At 37.8% G+C, this 10898-nt stretch overlaps 2 long non-coding RNA genes across 2 annotated transcripts; both read right to left on the bottom strand.

The window, feature by feature from the left end:
* Nucleotides 1–879: 879 nt before the first annotated feature.
* On the bottom strand, nt 880–2312 carry LOC110017057 (uncharacterized). Its single transcript, XR_002875226.2, has 2 exons — nt 2187–2312; nt 880–2055 (listed from the first exon to the last, which is right to left on the bottom strand). It is a non-coding gene; the product is annotated as an uncharacterized LOC110017057 (long non-coding RNA).
* Nucleotides 2313–7879: 5567 nt separating this feature from the next.
* Nucleotides 7880–8357, bottom strand: LOC144987182 (uncharacterized). Its single transcript, XR_013651053.1, has 3 exons — nt 8271–8357; nt 8098–8177; nt 7880–7969 (listed from the first exon to the last, which is right to left on the bottom strand). It is a non-coding gene; the product is annotated as an uncharacterized LOC144987182 (long non-coding RNA).
* Nucleotides 8358–10898: the final 2541 nt, after the last annotated feature.

Raw genomic sequence — 10898 nt, 5'->3', positions numbered from 1 at the left:
TAATTACATTTGAAGAACTAAATGCTTCTTTAGTTTTTGCTTTAGCTTTTGGATTTTAGAACTTTTGTATTTTTTGATTTTCTTGCTGATTCTCATTTGTTGTGACAGTTTGCTCTGTTACCATCAACCCTTATGTTGAAGCTAAATACAAGAACTATGACTAAAATTTACTCCCACTGCACAAAGATAAAAAAGATGAGGATAGTGTACACAAACTGTCACAAACGGGTGGTGTATGGGTCCAACCTACAAAAGGATTGATGAAAGGATCCTGAAACTTCAATAAACGAACTTAAACATGGACAAACTGTGAAACAAGGACAAAAAGGCAAAGATAAACTTACATAGGAACAGCTGCAGATGATAATCAAATGAAACCAGGCGAAATTGTGACTGGTGAGAAACCAAGTCAAAAACAGAAGATTACAACTAAGAAAACATAAATTACAAAAAGCCAAAGGGCACATTCCTCACACACAATCAAGAGGCAGCAGACCTTATAATGCAAACAAACTTTCTAGTAAGTGTTTTAAAGGACTAACCAGTGCTAACCAATCCTAACCAGTATGCAGGTGAACTGAAACTATCTGTTAAAACGGCGTTACATTATTTTCGTATGTCTTATTGTTTTCTATTTAAAAGCTTAATCATTCATTCCTGTTGTATTTTTAATTTAGTTACTTTTTATTTAACAAGAAACTTCATTAGTGAATGGAAATGAAAGGTGTCTGGCTGTTATCTGACCTCTGGCATCAACCAGGCATTTATGCCGCCCACAGAACTGAAGCTAACTTGATAATTTCTCTTTTTTTTCAAACCTAAGCAAACAATGAAACTGTGAAGAGCTAAAATGAAAAACAAAAATATTAAATTTGTCTTTCTAAGACATTTTTATTTAAAAGTAATTAAAACTCCACAATTCAGCAGATTTACATTCAAGAAAAAACCTAAACCCACATGAAGAATAAATGTATTTAAAGAGTCATCCATAATAATTGTGTTTTTAAAATGTACTTCTAGCACTTTTCATGATGGAGGGCAAAATAAAAAATCAAGATTAAAACTGCATTTCTGAGTATTTGTTTCACAAATTGTAACGAAACAGGAGCAGATGAAAAAAGCAGTTTGAACAAACTTGCAGTTGTTACATTGAACCTAGCACTGAAAAGGCCACAAGCTCCCTGCTCTGCTCCATTCCAATGCATTCAATTGTATACAAATAGATCCACGTATGTCTTAGTTTTCTTCGTCTGAGCTGCCATTTGCATCAAAACTTTACAGCTGGATAGCTGGTAAAGTTAGCTCAGGGGTATAAAGAAAAAATGTGGCGTCTGGAAGCTAGACAGAGTGTAAACAAGGTGATGATGGGAATATGTGTGCTGGCTTACACTCTGAGAAAAGTCCCACGACTCACAACTCAGAGTGAAACTCTTTAGTAACTCCTGCAGCTCTGCAGAAACTATGTCCTAGAAAATGACAGTTTTTGTTGTTGTTGCTAAAAACAGCATTAAAGGACCACCGAAAACACTTTATTGGATCTAGGTGACTGTAGTGAGGCTTAGGAGGATAAAAGTAATCTTAATATTCAGACTAAGAAATCCTTCATTAGATATAGTGGAATATTTTTTGATCCACTGGATAATCAAGACATAAATAAAATGCTAAGAAAAACCTTTATGGTGATAAAGTTGTTCTTTTGTGTGTTATGTGATTAGATTTTACACTAAATGGTTATTTTTAAAAGGAATTTATATAGAAATTGAATACATAAAAATGTTAAAACCAAACAAAGACATTGTGAAGTTGCAAAAAAAACGGTGTAATCATACTATAAAGAGGTTTTACAAATCATTAGGGTAGAAATAAATCTTGAAGCAAACAACATGAGTACTATATTAGTATATACTAATATATAGTATTATAAAATGCATTGGTTCCATACGCTCTCCAGTTCTTGTTGTCTTCAAAGAAAAAGCTCCTCCTCTTGTCTCACGGTTGGACAGATTTAACTTTTACAGACAACAAATTTGGTGAAAGTCCATATGTTTGAAGAAACTACACAAAAAAAACACAAATGGACACACAATTTGAATATTAATAGTGCATAAAGTGATATACAATGTGCAAATGTATGTCTATTGAGATCTGTTGTTTGCATTTTTATTAAAAGTAAGTAGAAGTGTTACCTCTTCAATGACGCTCTGCATTTCAGCTTCAGTCATCTCACCAACAGATTCAAGTTCCATGTCCAGTCCAACTACGTAGTCTGATTCACAAACATAAAAGATCTTATTAAGTCAAAAATAGTTTAAATGAGGGACACAGTGAAAAGAAATGTTCACATTAACAGTTGACTTACTAGGCCCTTTGGCTGTTGAGGATGTTTTTTTTGTAAAGCAGTGAAGAAATAAAAAGAAACAATAGTTAAAACTTTAATGACATCACACAATATCCAACTTTAAAATATTCTGATTACAAACAACTCTGGTAGAGAGTTTTACAAAACAAAACATACTTTGCTCTTTTTGTGTTTAAAAGAGTCTAGTATTATTATAAAGGATTGTTTGAAGTAAACATGTATATTCTTACTATGTTTTACAGATTAAAAAGTTAAAAATCATAACTGTTGCTGCAGTGATGTTCACTCCAGTACTTTTGACGTTCTCAAACACAGAGAACAGAGTGAATGTGTATTTAGTTCCAGCAGTTAGAGATGAGACGGTGTGGTGGATCACTGCATCTCCAGCTGGAGCACTGATGTTTGTCTCTGTGCCGTTAAATCCTGGTTGCACAACCACCAGCATCATTTTTTGTTTGTGCAGCATTTACTGGTATTCAACAATGAGCAACGATTTTTCTTTCCCCTCAAGTCAGATCTCAAAATGACAGTAATGCCTTCAAGCAAACCTTCTACGTGAGCAAATCAGGTTCCAAATCCTTTGCATGTTTTTTTTGTGCCAACTTTGTTAAACATCCTTGAAAGTGTTTCTTGGAAACGTGAGAACATTCCATTAAACATGGTAGCTGTGTTCCTTCTAAATCACAGCCAGTTCAGTGCCTGTCTGCATGTCAAATTTAAAAGGCAGATCAGAATACTTAAGTTTTGTCCCATAAACACAGGATACTTAAGAATGAAAGAAAAAAATGAAACACAAACCTTGTTATTGCAACAGGCAAACTTGTGCTGTCGAAGGATTACGAGAAGAAAGCTCAGTGATCAAAACAAGGAAGCTGTAAAGCAGATATTAGCCTGAGGGCTTTAAACATTTTTATTCCATGTCCTCCCTTTCTATATGCCTGGTCATGTGTTTCATTTATTTAGTGCTCAGATCTGACATGAAGCTGCACTTAAGAGTTAATGAGGCAGGAAAACAGGAAGACATGAAAACAGGTGGTCTTTGGATGAATTTTGGGCTGGAAAACCATAACTATCTGGCAACAGTGACAGAGATTACATGATTTAAAACAATTATCAAATAGTGGTAAAATGAAGTAAAGTGACCCTAGGGGCTGGGAAAAGAGGAAAAGGCAAAGAGAAAGCAAGACACTTGTTGCCAAACTTCCAAAACTGCTGGAAAACAGAAAAACAGAATAAAAAAAAACTCTAAAAAACTGTTTCTTTTGCCCTGTGGAGACCTGACAAATTAACGAAAAGAGAGAAAATCTTCATTTGTTCCTACTAGGAAGTGAGCGAAAAACAAATTACCGTATTTAATAAATATTATGTTTATGTAAAAAAAGTGTATATAATATATAAAATACATTTCTCTTGCATCTACATTTAATGTAAGTTTTGAAATTCTTATCAAAACATTTGGATTCTTGACATTGTCCAAAAGTGGACCAGTAAGGAAGTTATTCAACATTTTACCCAACAGGTAACGATGAAAAAAAATATTAATATGTACACTACAGAGGACCCCATTTTATTGTTCGTCTGGGGCCCCAAACTGCTAAGTCTGCCATTGCACACACACACACATGTCAAACCTTTACTCGTAAATGAAGTCCATTCGTCTCTCCTTAGGAACAAAATTCTTAGCAACTCTGGTATACAAGTCCTCCTGTTCTTCTTCTTTTGGTTTTAGAAGTCTCTCAGTCTCAATAAAGATGTGTTCAGCATTATTGTTTTTTTTTAACTTGTCCTGTCCAACAGCTGGGCAAACAGATGACAGCTGAAGGCCTCTTGTGTTGGACATATTTTACTTTAAAAACAGGGGTTATGAGTCTTCTGACAAACCAGAGGTATGTCTGAATGAACCCCTTTTGTATTGTAATCGAGGCCAGACTTTATTCATTTTAATTGTATTTGAGAATATTTTGAGTTGGACCGGACGGAAAAGGAAAGAAGGGAAGAAGAGAGAGGGATGTTAGAGAGGGGGGATAGGAGGGGGAATCATAGGGGGGGGGGGTAAAACCATGAAGCAGCATAAAGCTACTGGATGTTTATCATTACGGTAAGGTTCAGACATAATACAAATCTCAAAGGTTGGGGCCTATCTACACACACACTCAAATTGTTATGATGGCCTGTCAGACTCCTCCCCCTCCCGGCTCTGCTGCTCATTCCTTTCATCTCATCTGTGACTACTGAACTCATCAAGCCACCTGCTACTAAAGTATTCTACAGCTTGACCATTCGTCGCCAGTTCGTTAACCCTGATGGTGCCTAGTCTCCTGTAGCTCTCTACGTCTAGCCCCTTTCTCGTCCTGACCTAACCTTGTCTTGTCGTCTGCACTTCAGGTTTTGCATCTCATGCCACGAGTGTCACCTGAGTCATACCACCTCGAGCAGCAGAAGCCACAGCTCTCCATTGCTGACACCACCTGCCTTTGTGAGCCACAATCTCTGTGCTCCTCTGGATCTCCAGTCACAAGATCTCCAGCCACCAAGAACTCAAGCCACGAACTCTCTCCCTCCCATCAAGAGCCACAACCACGTAGCCCACAGCTGCCCCAGGATCAACCAAGAACTCAAATAAACTTCTTACTTACCTTTCACTTACCTGTCTCTGCCTTCTGGTTTTAATGGGTTAATGGAGAGCGCATACCTGGCCTAACCAGGATAGCAGCCGGGAGGGCCCAATGCTGGGCCCTCCCGAGAAGGGTGCCCACAGCCCCAGACAAGCACCTCATCACCACCCAGGAGTTCTGGGCAGCCCCCCCCCCCTATATACCCAGGTACGAGCCAGGACCCCCCAAGGGAGACCCCCGCCGCGCTCCAGGCAGTCACCCACCCGGCCCACGGTTGGTCCAGGAAGGAGCGAGGCAGGGGCCAGCTGTCCCCGCCCAGGAGGGGGGCACCCAGTAGAAAAGGGGGGCCCACAAGAGGTGTTGTAAACATGGCCCGACCAGGCTCGGCCACAGCTAGAAATTTGGCGAGGCCCAGCACCCAGGGGCAAGGACCAGAACCCACACCACAGGGACACAGACACCCCCGGCTCAGATGTGATGTGATCCCCGGCTCCTGGTCTTGCCAGAAATCTTAGGGATCCCTCTCCCTGTGTGGAAAGAGGACTGCCGGGCCCAGGAAACCAGCAAACAGGGAACACAGCCGCCGTTGCCAAGGGGCCAGTACCCCCTACCAGGGATGGGGTAGGGGACAGATGGTCCAAGGTCCGACCTGCCTTGCGAAAAGCATGTGTGTGTTTGTGAGGGTGTGTGTGTTTATGTTGGAAAGTATATTTTGAGGAGTGAAGGGTGTGTTTACTAAGGAGGTTCAAATGTAATAAACAATATTACATTGTTTAGGTCAAGCTAAAGTTGGTTTGAACTGAACATTGTTATTTGTATACTATATGTTATTTGTATATTGTTATTTGTGTTTAACCAAACCATGAAACTGTGAAGAGTTAAAAAGAAGGATCAAAGCGTTAAATTTGTCTTTGTAAACATTTTTATTTGATAGTAATTAAAACTCCACCATTCAGCAGATTTACATTCATGAAAAAAAAAAAAAAAACTAAACCCACATGAAGAATAAATGTATTTAAAAAGTCAATCCAAAGATCATTTTTAATATGTTCTTGTAGCATTTTTCAAGATGGAGAGCAAAATAAAAAATTAGGATTAAAACTGTATTTTTGAGTTTTTCTTTCACAAATCGTAATGAAACAGGATCAGAAAAAAAAAGCTGTTTGAACAAACTTGCAGTTGTTACACAAAACTAGAACTGAAAAGGTCCCAAGCTCCCTGCTCTGCTCCAATGCATTCAATTGTATACAAATAGATCCATGATCCTTTGTTTTCCTCGTCTGAGCTGGAATCTGAATCAAAACTTTACAGCTGTATAGCTGGTAAAAATAAATGTGACATCTATAAGCTAGCGAGACAGAGTGTAAACAAAGGGATGATGGGAATATGTGGTGGCTTACACTCTGCGAAAAGTCCCAAAACTCACAACTCAGAGTGAAAGCTTATACGAACTCTTGCCGCTTTGTAGGAGTTCTGATCCACTGGATAATGATAAAGTAAATAAAATGCTAAGAAAAATACATTTATGGGAATAAGGAAGGAATTTATATGTGAATGCAAAACATAAAAATGTTAAAACCAAACCAAAACATTGTGAAGTTGCAAAAAAAATGATGTAATCATGCTATAAGGAGGTTTTATATCATTAAAAAGGTATAAATTAATGTTGAAGCAAACAAAAAGAGCTTCAATCAACTTTATTTCTGAAGCACTTCACATTTTTAAACAATATTTATTCATTGAGCTCTTTTATACTAGGTGGCTCAAATGCTGTGCAGGAATAAGACATAAATGAAATTGTACTCCTGGGGGGGGTATTCCAGGAAGTATGTTTAAACTACCCTGACTTTAACCCTGAACTCTGGCTGAAATCCGCCTGAACTTGCTTACTCGAGGTATGTCGGTTCTAAAAGACCGGATATGAGTTAGCGTAATTACGCTCTACTTGGTAACTCTGGGTTAATGCGTGTGCACGTAGCATACCATCAGCATACCTGATCCAATTTTGTTTTTCTGAGTGAGTTGATCATGCCGATCACAATGCTAGCACTTTTAGCCACATTAGCATAGTTAGCATAATTAGCATATGCAGCTTTGACTAGCTTTGATCAAAGGTGGGCGGTGAGGGCGGTGAGGATGGCGGTGGTGTTTAGAGTTGGGCGTGGAAGGCGGGTTGCGTATGCAGGCTATACAACGCCGCTTCTGGCTTTAATAATTCTTGAACTCTCACATGTCTAAGTTTGAGCTGGCAGATTTACGCATTTTTATAACAATAATAAGAAAGAGATGATAAAGACTTTAACTAAGCATTCATTTACCAATTCTCCAACATGATCAGTATTCCATTTGTTAGTAGGGGGTGCTATATAAACTCATCATCCTTTCCCTCCCTCTCACTCATGGTGCAGAGACTTTAGCATAGTAGGATAAAATAACTCGGCAAAACACAGTAAAACAGCAAAACAACTAAACACATTTGGTCAAAAACCCACACTTGAACCCAAATCCATCCAGACAGGCAAAGGGAATGGTATCCCACAATGCCTTGCGGTGCCGATCTAACAGCAGCACCAAAGTTACACCTACTTGATTGAATTTAATTGAATGAAAGTAAAACAACTGTCTGATAACTACGTGTTATTTTTAAACTGACTTACCTAAAAAGAATTGATTTATATTAAGTGAAGCAAATAATTAAGTTAGATCAAAGTAAAAAAGTTTATCTTTCCAACATCCATACATGGTCTTCTCACCCTCTCATGGTGGAAAAAGTATTATCTGAGCTTGATTAAACTCTTCAAATACATACAAGCTTTATCACACCATGCACCAGTATCTAAATAGACATTATAAGACTTATACACTCATAGTGTGTTCCATACACTCTCCAGGTTTTGTTGTCTTCAAAGAAAAAGCTCCTCCTCTTGTCTCACGGTTGGACAGATTTGACTTTTACAGACAATGAATTTGGTGAAAATCCATATGTTTGCAGAAACTACACAAAAAAACACACAAATGGACACACAATTTGAATATTAATAGTGCATAAAGTGACATAAAATATGTAAATGTATGTCTATTGAGATCTGTTGTTTGCTGTTTTAAGAAAAGTAGGAGTGTTACCTCTTCAATGACGCTCTGCATTTCAGCTTCAGTCATCTCACCAACAGATTCAAGTTCCATGTCCAGTCCAACTACGTAGTCTGATTCACAAACATAAAAGATATTTTTAAGTCAAAAATAGTTTAAAAGAGGTACACAGTAAAAAGAAATGTTACAATTAATAGTTGACTTACAAGATCCTTTGGTTGTTGAGGATGTTTTTTTGTAAAGCAGTGAAGAAATAAAAAAACAAGTTACAACTTCAATGACATCGCACAATATCCAACTTTAAAATATTCTGATTACAAACAACTCTGGTAGAGGGTTTTACAAAACAAAATATACTTTGCTCTTTTTGTGTTTAGAAAGGGGATAGTATTATTTCAAAGAATTATTTAAAGTAAATATGTATATTCTTAGCATGTTATAAAGCTAAAAAAGTTAAAAATCATACCGGTTGCTGCTGTGATGTTCACTCCAGTACTTCTGACGTTCTCAAACACAGAGAACAGAGTGAATGTGTATTTAGTTCCAGCAGTGAGAGATGAGACGGTGTGGTGGATCACTGCATCTCCAGCTGGAGCACTGATGTTTGTCTCTGTGCCGTTAAACTGAAGAACAAAGCTGACATTGGTGTTCACTTTATCCCACTGCAGAGTGATGCTCGTATCATTCTGTCCTGATGCTTTACAGTTTTTGGCATTTGGAGGAGCTGAAACAGAAAGGAAGATGGCGATGTCTCTAGCAGATTACAAAACCTCATTCTTTTAATATATTAAAAAAAATCGCATTGATATTTCAAAAGGATACATTTAGAAGATGAAACAGTTGTAATGTGATGCTTTATATTCTTACCAGTGACCACTGTGAGTTTTTGTCCGCTGCTTCTGACGTTCTCAAACACAGAGAAGAGAATAACCGTGTATTTAGTCTGAGCCGTCAGGGATGAGAATGTGTAAGTTACTGGTCCATCTCCATCTGTGGCAGTGATGCTGGTTTCTGTGCCATCAAGCTGAAGAATAAAGTTGACGTTGTTCACTTTGTTCCACTGCAGAGTGATGCTGCTCTCATTCTGTGTTGATTGCCTGAGATTTTGGGGATTCTGCGGAGCTTTAAAAACAAAAGACAAAATTTAAAAACTTTTTGATTTGTGTTCCCTGTTGTTTCAAGACGTTAAGAGGAGAAACTGGTTGTGCGCCGACACGCTCACGCTGTCACTTTTAACCCAATGCATCATGGGAGATGTAGTTAAATAATCAGCCGAACGCAGAAAGACTAGCGTCTCTGAGCTTCATGGTTTTCTTCACTTGTTCCACGGTCTGACACCGGATTCTGTGGAAAGTTACACAGCTAAATATGAGCTTTAGCTTGTATTTTTGTTAGAACTGAGCGACTTTATCAGCAGAATTCAGTGCAAGGAGGTGAAGACTTTAACCATGATTGGTCAGACTGATGACATGTGATTAAGAATCCAAGAATGATTGGTGGAGACAGTTAAAGGGGCGGGACTTTTAAGAAAACGGCTTTAGATGCTGCTAAATCGCGGTACCGTCATTCTTATCAAAATGTTTTTAATAGAATAAAATAAACACAAAGAAAAAAGTATTTTATGATCTTTCATATAGCTAATTTCTTAGTGTTTTATAAGGATCTGTTTGGATGAGCAAAGAGCTGAAATCCTGGAGATGGAAAATGTTGTTAAATCAGGTAATGAGGACAATTTCCCACGGCACACTTGACCATCTCCCACGGCACATTAGTGTGCCGCGGGACACTGGTTGAAAAACACTGCTCTAAATTACACAGTTATATTGACGACATGACTAAGTAATTTGACTGTTTTGTTCATAGACAATGACACAAGGACTTGAAATTCTGATGGCACTGACATGTTCAATGACATAAAGACTTAGTTTTGAGAGATGAACTAAAGATTTTGAGCAAGTTACAGGCTTTTGCAAGAAATCCATAGTGTTTTGCTGTTTGTACAAATAGTTTTGAGAAATGCACACACGTATTTGCAAACTTCAATTCTGATCTGAGAATTGTACTAAAGCGACTGAAAAAAACTGTATTAAAATGAAGTAAGTTAGACAAACGTGGCCTTAGTTCTTTAAAGGGAAATAGTCCCTGACATTTTTTTGTTTTTCAGGAAGAATACAGAAAACAATTATTGAAATTTGGTGTTGGAAGTGAGCAAACATCTTTTTGTGTAAAGATCAAAGTCACTGGTAATTCATTTTTGAATATGTAATGCTCTAAATAAGAATCCATATTTAACATTTGTTATACATCATTGATCACCTTCCAAGCAGGTAAAGTAGATTTCTTACCGGTAATGACGGTCAGTTGAACTCCACTGCTTCCAGTGTTCTCTAATACAGAGTGAAGAGTGAATGTGTAATTAAAGGCAGGAGTGAGAGAGGAGACTGTAAAGACTGTTGGTCCATCAGCATCCGATGCAGCAAAGATCCTGCCTTGATCATATTGATGATTTATAATCAGGAAATAAACAGTGTATTTTGCCTTACTCCACTGCAGAGTGACACTGGTTTCATTTTTTTCAATTAAGCTGAACATTTCTGCATTTGGAGGAGCTGAAGCAGAAAAACAAAATGAGAGTGAAAGATAAAATTCTGAGATCAGTTCATTATTCACAACAAGTCTTTAATAGCCAAAACGATTGGGGCAAATTTATGAACTCTGTTAGTTGTAAAGTTAATTCAAGTCTCACCAGTGACTGCATCAATGCTGATTCCACTGCTTCTGACATTGTCAAACACAGAGAAGAGAGTGAATGTGTATTTAGTTGCAGCAGTCAG

This window comes from Oryzias latipes, chromosome 18 (assembly GCF_053564925.1).
Source record: "Oryzias latipes strain Hd-rR chromosome 18, Olatipes_Hd-rR_3.1".
NCBI classification, from domain to species: Eukaryota; Metazoa; Chordata; class Actinopteri; order Beloniformes; family Adrianichthyidae; genus Oryzias; species Oryzias latipes.
The sequence above is the reverse complement of the archived record's forward strand: the minus strand, read 5'-3'. Positions and strand labels throughout refer to the sequence as shown.